This window comes from Poecilia latipinna, unplaced genomic scaffold, assembly GCF_001443285.1.
Source record: "Poecilia latipinna isolate Pla-1442-1.1 unplaced genomic scaffold, P_latipinna-1.0 Scaffold413, whole genome shotgun sequence".
Lineage (NCBI taxonomy): Eukaryota > Metazoa > Chordata > Actinopteri > Cyprinodontiformes > Poeciliidae > Poecilia > Poecilia latipinna.
The window spans coordinates 335,397-347,404 of NW_015113029.1; the positions used below are offsets into that span (position 1 = coordinate 335,397).

Here is a 12,008-nt window from a genome sequence, read left to right on the forward strand (position 1 = left end):
CTTTGTTTTTTGCCCTTTTATATTTTTACAAAAAAAGAAAAGCTGGTCCCCAAACACCACCCAAGAAGCAAAAAAAAAAAAAAAAAAAAAAAAAAAAAAAAAAAAAAAAATGTACCAACTGCCTACCGCCAGCTGAATAATGAGATGTGTTGCTTTCTTAACTGTGCCTAGCAATCAACTTGCTTCATTTAACCTGTTGGAAGAGGCACTGCTATATGGCTTTAGAAGCTGCAGCACATTTCTTCAATCAGAAAGCAATTTAAGACTTGACTTTGAGGCTTGTCTCAGTGCTTTATATTTTCTTGTAATATATATATATATATATATATATATATATATATTTATTTATTTATTTATTTTTTCCCCCTTTGCAACAGACTTTAAGATGTCTCACTCATTATGTGAGGTTAATCTGTATGAAAACAGAAGGTCATCATTACTCCCTCTTCCAACTCTCTTTTGTTAATGTTGGCGGAAGGACTTTGCCCATGACGATTAAAGGTATGGTCTTAACGGTTTAAGTGTGGTACTTTTTCAATTTTATTTTTTCAACCAAAGAAGGAGGATCGGACAGGGACACACACAGACTGTCCATCGCTCTTTGGGGGGTTGGGGAAAGGAAGGCGTTCACAGCAGGAAGGAAAACACAGGAGGGCCTGGCATGGATGCAAAACCCCAGCGGGAGCAACAAGTTTGTTTTTGAGAGAAATTCATCTGATCAAGTCAAAGACTGTGATTACGCTCCTCTCTACAGTGCATTATGTTCCGTTTTTTTGCCTTCAAACAATTCTCTCTGGTCCACTGCTATATTTATTATTATCTGCAAATGCTTGTTACTCACTGGCAACTAACTCTGATTTTGTGTATTAAAAAAGAAGCAAAATGTTGTCATCGTACCAATGTTCCACAAGAATGGATTTCATTATCTTGTAATTCAGTAAACTAACTATGACGGCTAAGGTGCTAAGGTATAGTACATAGTGTAAATTCTCTGATTGCATAAGGCAACCAGGCAATTTTCTACCACTTTATTTGCAGATATTTTCTTTTAAAAATGTAACAGAGAAATATAAATAAATAAAATCCAGCCTTAGAGTGTGTTGTGAAACTGTCTGCGGTTGAAACATGCACCTTCAGTTTCTACGAGACCACACAGAATAGCTTAAATTGACACTTATAACTATTTAAAATGCCAAATATACATTAATTGGTATTAACATGTAGTGCAAATCATTTCAAAGAGGGTTATTATGCAAGATTTGCTCTTGTGGCTACAGCCAACAAAGAAAAATTGATGGCGTTTCTGGATTGGCTGTTTTTTAAACAGGCAACCGATATCATGTTCAGTAGTAATGTGCTTAGGTATTTCAGTGCTTAAGTATCCATTTTTCTTTTTTTTTTTTTTTTTTTAGATTTGAGTAAAAAACTGCCAAATATAGGCAGGTTTCCCATCAATATTTTAAAGTTACTTTCTGCAAAAAAAAAAAAAAATTGCAAATAGTTGGATTATCCAGATAGCGAACCACGCTATACATGGAACTTAAAGATATCTTTAAGTTGAAAGATATGTTTATTTAAATATGACTCTAAATCTGTTTAACCATGCATGACTAAATCGCATCCAGGCATACCCAAGTGACTCATCAGGGGAAAGACGCATATGCCACCCTCTTAGCACTAAAAAGGTTATTGTTCAGTAAAATAATAATAAAAAATAAAAAAGATGTTCACAAATTGCATTCTCCAAATGCTGGAAAATTTGGAATTTGAGATGCGTTTAAAAAAAACAACAACAAAAAAACACTCCTCATAATTCTTTACAACCCGACTAAAGACAAACAATTTGACTCTTTTCAAATCAGTAACAGTAAAAGTCAGTTAGTTTTGTCATTCAAAATATACTGTGGTCTTTTGCTTGAATGCTCTTTAGCAGCAACACATAGTGACCCTCTTCTTTATGTTAACTTGAAGCACTTTTTAACATTGCGTTAGGTACTGATTCTACAGAATAAGTACCCTAAAACTCTGTGATCAGCATGTTGAACTCATGCTCTGTTTCTCTTGTTTGCAGTGTAGTTGACCTTTAATGACTGAACTACAGGTATAACGAAGACTGCGATAAGAGTCCTTTTTATAGCCGAGCTCTGGTTATTGTCCTGGTTATGTCATTTTAATGGCATTTTCTTCATTATATAAAGTGCCCATGTGTGTCGTGGAGATTTCTGGACAATTTTAGGTTTTGAGTCCCTTTAGTCCTCTATAGGTGGGACACTAATTTGAGCACTGACCGCACCACTTCAGACTGTTCACAGTTGTCCCTGTTAGAGTCACGAAATCAAAATAATGAATTCAGAGTCATATTTTACCCTCGGCATATAAAATTACAAGCAGTTTGATTAGCGACGGTTATGCAAGCACTCTTGCAAATAATTAGGCCCGGGCAGCAAAAGCACTGTGAAAGTCTAATGTATCTGTAGTGTTTATTAGTCTGTTGGGAAATAAATTGACTTTGTGGAGGCCTAAGCATAAAAGAAAATTCGCCAAACGTTGCACAAATGTCAGCCGTGCGACAAACATACGTATTTCAAGGGTTTTGCAGAAGCTCAACAGCGTCCCCAAGACATTAAGAGGCGCCAATGTAAGATTCACTCGCCTGCCACGATTTGACACTCGACCTCTTGTTACAGCTCTAACGATACTATTCCATTGTTTCAGCCAATATCACTGTTGTTGTCAATTCTGTTTAAGCTTTTTACTTGTGTGCGTGCGTCCGACGAGAGGAATAAGAGTGCAAAGATAACAGAACCGTGCCATTCCAAACTTTATCAGACATAACTGACATTTGCGACCTTTATCACGCTGCCTCCAGGCCTCGTGTGAAACAGTCCGCATCTGGATTGTGGCCTGTGACATTTAGACAACAGTTGGCACAATATCAGTTGGCCACTAGGAAACCAGTAGTGGCTATAAATCCTTCTTTTTGTGCTTGTTTTGACAGATGTCAAAAGTAACAAAAAAAACAACAAAAAAAAAAGTCAGAATATGGGATATAAAACAAGTCACTTAAAAGGTAAAGCAACACTTTTATCAGGGTAAACTTCCAACTATTTATTTTTTTTTTAAATGTTGTTACTGTGAGTGTATGATTAATCATGTGACACTGTGATTAGCGTGTGCTGACATGTATTTGATGGAGTTTATAATCAATTTTTCCGGCGCATACAAACGTAATACTAACATCATCAAGTGTATGGTAATTATAGCTGCAGGCTCTGCATTGATTTCTCTGGGCTAAAGGGGTGATCCCCTTTCAGCTGCAGAATAATAGCTAAACCTTTACCATAGACGGGAATCGATAAACCTGCAGGACTTCACCTTAGTTGTGAAATGAGCACCACCACTGGGCACCCATTTAACCGCGCGGTCAGGAAACTCTATCGCCGCCCTCTCCTCCAGAAACCCTGCGATCCGAGACAAAAAGGGATGGTCTTGATTTGCGATGGCCTGATTGTTCTTAATATTAATTACATCCAAAAGCCACGGAAGCCCGTGTATTAATGAATAATTCAGAATTGTTTTTGAACCAGCCTTGTGAAATTGGAGTTTGGTAAATAATGGATGAATCTCTGTCTTGATAATAGGGTTTGCATTAGAAGTATGCTTTCCTTCATTGCGTAGGCCCTGTTCTTGCCCGGGCAAGTTATTGTGAAAGAATCGATTTCCCTAAAACCCTTACGTGCCAAAAGACATTTGCGTCTATTGTCTGGGAGCCAGTGCATTAGTTAGGGTCCCCAGTGTCACGTTGGAAGGTAGGGGATATATTTTTTAATCCATATATAATGCAGTAAAACTAATTATTTCTATAATGACGAGAAATTGCTGAACATAGCGATCGATAGCATCCAACATATTTAACCATATGCAATCGTGAAAAATAATATTTTCAGAATGAATTTGTGCCACTTCTGATTGGGGTTTATAAAAAATAAAATGGCACCAAAAAAAAAAAAAAAAAAAACGATTTCCTTGAACTAACTGTCGAGAGCAACAGGGTAATCAGTGAAGTTGATCAAATTTACCAAAGCATGTAATTTCACTCAGAGATGAAAAGACCTTCTTTAATGAGTGTTTAATCAAAGAAATGAATTGTTATTGATTCCTGTATGCATCTAGATTTGTAGTTTGAAAATAAAGTAAATGTTTTCTGGTAAAAGTGAAAATCGACAGGGGTTATTCAAAATGTGTTGATATTATTTATGCCAACTAAGGTCAAGCTTTAGTCGGCCAACAAGTACGCTTGACTTGTAGTTTTTCCATTGTGACATTGGATGAAGGTACAAGAGTTTTATAGTTTTAAGTATTTTATATAGTTGATTATTGTGAAGTAAAGACAGAAGTGCAACATGTTTTTTAAAAAGGATTTCACTAAAAAAGTCTGAATGGGGTTGCAAGCAATGGGGTTCAGTCATCTTTACTCTGATACTCTGAAGAAGCCAGTCGACTTGGATGTTCCTGCCAGAAACCAAACTGAACTTTGGGCCACGGAAGGTCGAAAACACATTACATCACCCATAGTTCAATAGTGGCATTCAAAGCATCAACAAAAGGTAAAACATCCAAGCGGATAGATACCTGTAATAGACACTGTATAGCCACAGCTACAGTTGAATTCCTTACATAAAAGCATATTCATGTGTTAGAATGACCTAATCCTGCTAAATGAAAGGAATGAAAACATCTCACCGATGCGCTCCATCCACTCTGAAAGACCTTGAGGTGTTGTACATAGAAGGACGGACCAGAGTTTTAGTTTTTTGATGTGCTGAGCTGGTGGAGACGGGCATAAGCAACATCCAGAAAAAAATGCAAAACACCTAAAATTGTAATATGAAAAGATCTAAGAAAAGTTGAAGGGATAAGTCTACTACTGCAATTAGACACTGCAAAGTGAAGAGAGGCCATTAGAAATAGTTGGATTTTAATTTGGCACCTGCAGGTATCAGGGTATTTTTAGACGCTCTGATACAAACAACAGCATGACAATGCATTGATCACAGTAACTGTCATCGACTAAGGGCTGTGAAACGACTGACAGAAACAGATCGCTGTCAAAATTCAGCGTAACAATATGTCACGCTCTCATTCGTGCCCGCAAACGCGTCGACACAGAGACGGTTCATTTTTCCAATTTATTATTTTAAAGCTGAAATTAATCCCACGGAGAGGAATAAGAATCATATAGTTCTGCCTGTTGCTCAGAAATAATTAGTTGGACTGCCTATCAGATCTTATTTTAATGGATTTTGTTGCATATGTTTATGAAAATATCTACCTCTGTCAGGATATGTATATGTTGTATAAAACAAACTCCCCCTTTTTTTTTCATCCTTATAGGTTTGAGTGACAAACGTCACACACAAAACCGTATTCAGTTCTCAGTTGACAGACACAATATATTTCACAATGCATTTTATATTTGTTAATGTTGACATGTGATGACAGCATGTGTGGTTTTGTGTGACATTTAAGTTGATTTTTTTACTCTCTGTTGAAATAGAACTTTTATAAAATTGCCTGAAAATTATTATAACCCATGTCATGCTTTTATTCGAAGTTGCAAATGTTCTGACATGGTTTAATCTTCCCATTTATTGTGTCAAAGCTGGAATTAATCACATGGGCAAAACAAAATAATCAGACTCCTGCTTTTTCCTCATATTAAGCCATCGCAGTGATGAGGATTTTTCAATTACTATCATTTGATATGGGCACAAATTTAGCCCGTAAGTATTGTGACAAAATAAAACATGTCTAAAATCAGTTCATCCGGTTTTGCAGCTTATTTCAAGTTGCTGTTGGCATTTAGTAAATAGAAAGTTAAGTAAAAATGGAGATCTGTTTAAGTTGCAGATTGTAGCTTTGGCTGTACAGTAAACTTTGGGTCGGTTTTGTTTAAAACCAGTAAAACTCTGGCTATTGAACTGAAACATGAAACTAAACCTCTAAGTTTAACTACTTTTATTTTATAAAAATACCAGAAGTTGATATATGGTTAGGAACAGCACAGGGGTACGGGAGTGGGCCGTTTGGGTGGAAATGTGAAGCAAGAGTTGCTCAGAAAATGAGGAGATGCAGGCCACCCATGTCACAGAGCTCCTCTCTAAAATCCCTCGAAGCCAACATTAGTGTGGCGAAGGACCAGGGTGGTCCCGACCTGCATCAGTTCAAGCTGCTCTCCTGCCTGCAGTAGTGCCTCCGGGCAAAGCTCTCTGAGCCAAGTACACGAAGTGTGCAAGAGAGAGGGCGGGAGCGTTCTCCAAGGTGTGCAGCAGACCAGAGACGACTCAGTCAGGTAGAGCTTCTGAAGGAACAAGAACAACAGCGTCAAACCACTGCTATGAACTTGAGACGGGGAAAAGGTCATACAAACAAAACATAAAACGGTCACTGTCTTGATACTTGACATAGAAAATGGCAGACGCCGGTTCTGGACAGGAGGCAGTGCGACGCTATGGGCTAAATGTGTGCCCATATCTCTGTGGTGTGGACAGCGATGTCGCCAACAGACGGAAGAAAGTTTTAACTGTAAAATGTGGCAATTTAGGCACATCAGGAGCAACATCTTCCGTCTAAGCAAAGAAAAACACAGAATGACATGAAAAATGCTGCAATATAACCTCTCTAACACGCCATAGTAGATGAATTGTTGCATCTGTGCTTGCCGCCAAGCCAAGCTGCTGTCATTACAGAGCATATCCACAATCCACTCCATCTTCCTAAACATCTGTATTTTCCTCCAATACCAAATTAAGTGCTGTCACACTTTGGAAATTTTAGAATTATTTATTGTTATCACTATTGAGGTCTACGTGGTAGCACATTCATTTGGAAAAAAAATGTGGAGTAAAGAAATTCAATTTAAGGACTTTAGTGCACATAATTTACTCCCTCTCATGTATTTGGATACTTACTGAACATTCAAAGTTCATCTATAAAAAGTAGATGAACTTTCTATACAGGAGGAGAACAATCTACATTGGCTATTGCCTGATAACTGATTATGAAGCTTGTATTTAATAGTATTTCTAACTTTTCATGTTCTTTAGCATAAAAAAATACAGTTCTGGAAAAAAATAAAGAGACGACTTTAAATTATCAGTTATTCCAATTGTACTTTTTATGGGTATATTTATGAGCAAAACAAACATTATTCTTTTATTCTATGAACGTCTGGCAACATGTCTCAGAAATTCCAAGCAAAAATTTAGTATTTATTGGCAGGAAATGAGAAATGGTGAAAGACACAGTGCTTTCAGACCTCAAATAATGCAAAGAAAACAAGTTCATATTCATTTAGAAACAACAATGCTAATGTTTTAACTCAGGAAGAGTTCAGAAATCAGTATTTGGTTAAATAACCATGATGTTCTCAATGGGGTTCAGTGCAGTGGTCTCATTTTTATTTATTTTTTTTTCCAGTTGTATATGGAGCAGATTTTGTTGTTAGATTCAACAGGCATTCTATTTATAGGGACTTAACTCACCACTGTAGTCCTGTTTTTAGTTTTTTGTATTGTTAATCAATAAATAAATAATAATAATGATGGGTACCAAAATTGCCAAACACTAGCTTAAGCCCAGCCAGTATACCCAGTTGGACCCCCTATGGGATAAATGTGAATATTCATAACAACATTCAGTATCTCCACAAAGCACATGGATTTTGGCATATCTCCAAACAAAACAAACAAAAAAACTACCAAGCCATGAAAAGAAATAAAATGAAGCTCTATGTGTGGAAATTAACACATATCCTATCCCAAACCTACTTACATATGTGTTGAAGAGAAAACAACAGATGGGGAAGAACCTTAATTTTCATCATTTTTTTAACTTTCTGCCAGAGTTACTATTACATCTACCAGATAAATATAGTCATTTGAAATATATGTGGCGGAAATGTCTCCATTGACATTTAAGCATTAATTGAAAATTACTTTCAAATAAGCACAACTTACTCATTTTACGTACAGTAAACTCAAAATATACTGTAAGCCATGTTCTTTGTAAGAAGAAGATTTTAAGTAATAATATTTCTTAAGAAAACTCTTTTGGCTCGAACTTCTTCATCCCAGGTTTTCCTGGCGTGCCGCGTGTAGCCACACAAAAACAACAATGAGTTCAGATGTCACAGAATTGCAGTTTAATCCAATAGAAGAGAACGCATAAAATTACAACAGAAAGTGCAGAACACCAGAGACATACATTCATTTACCTGACATAAATGGAAAGAAGAAGAAAGAAAGAAAGGAAAGCAAAGACGTCCAAAGACGTCTTTGGAGAATTGCAAGAGCAAATCTAATTTGTTACTTCTGTGTAGAAAGTTTTATAGTAAAAGGCGTATTCTTATCTTTAATTATTTCAAATAAGGCGTATCTTTGCTCATCCAACCAGGAGCCATCTCTGACCCTTTATCTGAAGCCAGGAACTCCTGCCGTGTTTACGGCTTTTCACAGATGAGTGTGAAAAGCTAGAACTTCTACTGTATTGTTTTCCCACACAGACAAAAGGCAGTTCAAACGATCTTAGCAAACCATCTGCTGTAACTACAGGTAAAATAAAGGTCAACAAGCCAGAATACGTTGCTGATTTTAAAACTACAACTAGGCTATTTGAATCAAGACATGTAGAGCTTTAAAACTAGCTTATTTCAAATTTATTTTCTTAACACCTTTTAATAACATGTTGGTTACCTTTTTGACATATTCTGTGAAAGGACGTACTGGAGACCACCAGCTTTGATCTGAAATAGACTAGCAGTTGATATTTATCAAGACCAAACGGTGCTAAAAGCCACAAAATATGCATATGGCCTGGCCTTCTTCATGTGCCTGCGTGGGTTTCTCTAAGTACTACAGCTTCCTACCAACCCAGGAACATTTTAGATTAGATTTTAAATTAATTGTGGGCGTAGGTGTGAATCTACACCGCTGTTTGTTTTTCTCTGTGTTGGCATTACGATGGACCCCCGTGACCTGTTCGGGGTGTACCTTGACTCTCACCCTGCGACAACTAGAAAAGGCTGCGGCCTCCCCTCGACCCCGAGCACGATAAAGTATGCATGAGAAACGAATGAATGAGCTGCTCCTCTTGTCTGCGGTGTACACCAGCAGCACAAAGGCAGGATAAGGTAAGGCATCCCTACATCGGGTGTCCGCCGGAGATTAAAGCGTCTGAATCACTCACCTCCTCGAATCTCTACTCTGATTATGTCCTTTGAAAATGTTAACTGTTAGCGGTGACTTTTATATTTGAAAAATTTTGGCACTTTTACCTAACAGCCAATATCCCAAAAAAAAAAAGAAAAAAGAAATATATATATATATATATATATATATATATAAGTCAAATGTTGTGGAGAAAGAACTTTCACAGGGCATTGCTGATTAGTAGTTAGTGAAAATAAAAGAGAGATAATGTTGCTTTTAAGACATTGGCATATTCAAACATGAAAAATAATAAAGAACAATAAACTTTGCACTTCTGTTTTTTTATTTCTTTTATCAATGGAAAGTAGAAAAGCCTGCAGCCTTCCCACGACCCTGAACAGAATAAAATATGGATGGAAAATGAATGAATAAGCTGCTTCTCTTCTTAGCTTGTTTTTTTTTAAGGGTATTACCACAGCACAAAGGCACCATAATGTCATGAAAAGCATTAAAAGCACCTTGAACAACCAAGTGATAGACCAACACAAAGCAGTGCATCATTGTGAAGTGGAAAGAAACCATACATTATTTGATTTAAAAACAACTATTGTACAAACAAAAATCCAAAAAGAGTGACTCTCACCAGACTTCTATGCCAGAAAAATGAACAGATTTTATTTTTTATTTTTTTCTTCTTCAAAGTCAATGTACATATATTCCTTTAGAAATTGGTAGAATTATTGGTAGAACTATTGTGCTCCTTTGCAGCGACACTCGGGAATGAAAAAAGTTCTACTTCTGATTGTGACATCTGTGTTTTGTGTATTTATTTCTTTTTTTTCTGCATCCTTGTTCCCCGTGAGTCTCTGTGATGTCCTGTCCTCCCTGTCGATTGTTCCCAGGTGTGTCTCGTTCCCTTGATTTACCCCTGTGTGTATTCAAGTTCACCTGTTGTCTCTGTCTCTCGTCATCGAATGTCGTTTGTCTGCCTGCCCTCACAGTCGAACTGTTGGGTCCTGTGTCGTTTTAGGTCTCTCATTCAGTCCTGTTTTTCAGTTGCTACAGGTAATGAGCTGTGTGCTAACTCTCTGCCGTGCCGCCTGTGTTGGACTGTGTTTTGAGCTCTCTTTATTAAATCATCTTCATCATCATCTTCTGGGTCTCTGTGTTCATTCTCACCACACCAACCACACCACCCCATGACACTGATGGACTCAAATAAACTTTGATATTTCATTTTGTCTCGTAAATTCACTGCTGGCCCAAACATAATGAAAAAGATTCAGAGTAGCTGATTATTTTTGCTGTATACATGTAAATGTAATCACATTCTGACACTATTTTTTTTTTCTTTGTTTGTAAGTGCAACTTATTGGATTTAGGTGATGCAGTCCAAACCTGCCAACCAATAGACTTGGAATTTTTTTTGTTGTTGTTTTTGAAATCCAAAAAAGCAAAAAATAAAGTTTTATGGTCATTTTTAAAAATTATTTTTGAGTGTGCAGTTGAATTTAAAATGTGTTTGTACTCTTACCAATATATATATATATATATATATATATATATATATATATATATATAATTTATTTATTTTATTTTATTTTTTTTCAAAATGTAACTTTTTTCAGCCATAAAAATGTAATTAATTTCAGGTGTGACTTAATGGGCACGTTTGAATTTCACCAAAAATGGAATAGTAATTCCAAAATGTGCCATATTGGTTTGTGTAACATTTTACAGATTAGGCCTCTTCGGGGTTTTTTTTTGTTTGTTTTTTTTTTTTTGCTAAGAAATCCAGAGATATGGAAGCAAACTAAATAGAAGAGAAAAAAAGCAGTATTTATTTTGCGAGGTTGCTGTCTTGAGTCCTAGAGAGAGAAAGGCTGATAATTATTAAGTGATAGTGGGAGAGGGAATTTTGACTTTTTTTTAAATCTTTTTAGTGCGTGTGAACTGAGCAGCTATGTGACAGATAGAAAAGTCGGAGGCAGACAAAGTCAAACGGAGGCAGGCATTTTAAGAAAAAAACTGGTAGAAGCAGATAAGAGGTGAAGCTATGTATGTAGGTGGAGTAATGCACACACTTTTCACACTTACAAAATTGATTATTGGAATAGTGGAAAAAATACTGGATATATTGTAAAGCAAGGCTTTGATTTTTGTTAAAGTTGTGTTATAGAAAGACTAGGCACACTATTGTCCTTCAAAAGTTTCTGAAAGGATGTACATTTAAATTAAATTGGTCATTTTGACGAACCTTAACCTTTTTGACTTGTGTACAGTACATGGTCTCAATACTTGGTTGGACTCCTTTTGGGTAAATTACTGCGTCAATGCAGCGTGGCATGGAGGTGATCAGCTTGTGGCTCTTTCTGAGGCGTTAATGAAGTCCAGGCTGGTTTTACAGTGGCCATCGGTCAATTTTGGCATTGTTGGTTCTCGTGTCTCATCTTATTCTCTAGATCAGTTCAGTTTTTAGGCTAGCAAAGCACAGTGATCTTAAATATTTGTACTTTTGGAAGTTTTAACAGGTGCTACACTTTGGAAAATGAAAGCATCTCTGTGATTGACTGTTACACCGACTTTGGACACTGCAAATCATCGTAAAATACTTGAATTTTGTGCCACTGCACTTCCTCCGAGACCTTGATTTGATGATCTGGATGACTTGTTTTCTGATGATTGGTTTTCATGTTTGAAAGCCTTTGTGTTTCACAGTGCAACGTCACATTTACTTGAGGCATGATGATGTTACTGAGAATAAAAAAAAAAAGATCCTATTAATCTGTAGAGGTAAAG

The 12,008-nt window shown here is 36.6% G+C and overlaps 1 long non-coding RNA gene across 1 annotated transcript in view; it reads left to right on the top strand.

The window, feature by feature from the left end:
* Positions 1–1,091, top strand: part of LOC106950646 (uncharacterized) — a 74,740-nt gene extending 73,649 nt beyond the window's left edge. Inside the window, exon 5 of the long non-coding RNA XR_001425655.1 lies at positions 378–1,091. This is a non-coding gene — a long non-coding RNA (uncharacterized LOC106950646). The remainder of the gene's footprint in view (positions 1–377) is intronic.
* Positions 1,092–12,008: the final 10,917 nt, after the last annotated feature.